Source organism: Rhinolophus sinicus, linkage group LG03 (genome assembly GCF_036562045.2).
Source record: "Rhinolophus sinicus isolate RSC01 linkage group LG03, ASM3656204v1, whole genome shotgun sequence".
NCBI classification, from domain to species: Eukaryota; Metazoa; Chordata; class Mammalia; order Chiroptera; family Rhinolophidae; genus Rhinolophus; species Rhinolophus sinicus.
The window spans coordinates 24822359-24822872 of record NC_133753.1 but is presented as its reverse complement, the minus strand read 5'-3'; positions in this window follow the sequence as shown (position 1 = coordinate 24822872).

The following is a 514-nucleotide window of genomic DNA, read 5'->3' as shown; positions in this document are numbered from 1 at the left end:
CTCTGAATGTTTTTTTTACAATTTTTGGTTAATTTGATAGTTGGGGGTAAAAAGACACCTCGATTATGTAAAAACTACATTTTTTTTCAGCTGCCTCTGGCTCCCTAGAGGGGCTGGGGTAAAGTAACTGAAGAAATGTCACCCAGTTGAGATCGGGGTATCCTCAGACGGTCAGGTGACTTATAGCAGGCAGTCAAGAGAAGAACAGGAAGGGCAATCTGCAGGGAAAGGGAATTTTACAAATTCTTTTACGAGAAGGGCAACTGTAATAGGGAGCTTTTACAGTTTTATTAATAAACTTTAGGTGGGACGTCACTCCAAATTAGGTGAAGTTGCTTTGGGCAGGGAAAAGCACATCTCCTAACCACTCTGCGCGGTTAAACCCTCGAGCCCTGTGCCGGCAGCCGCGCTGCAGCCACTGGATAGCGAGTGGCAGCTGGGCAGGAGGACCCCGGCGGCCGCTGAGCCGTCCCACAATGCCCCGCTCGCGCCACCCTAAGGGCGGAGAAAAAGG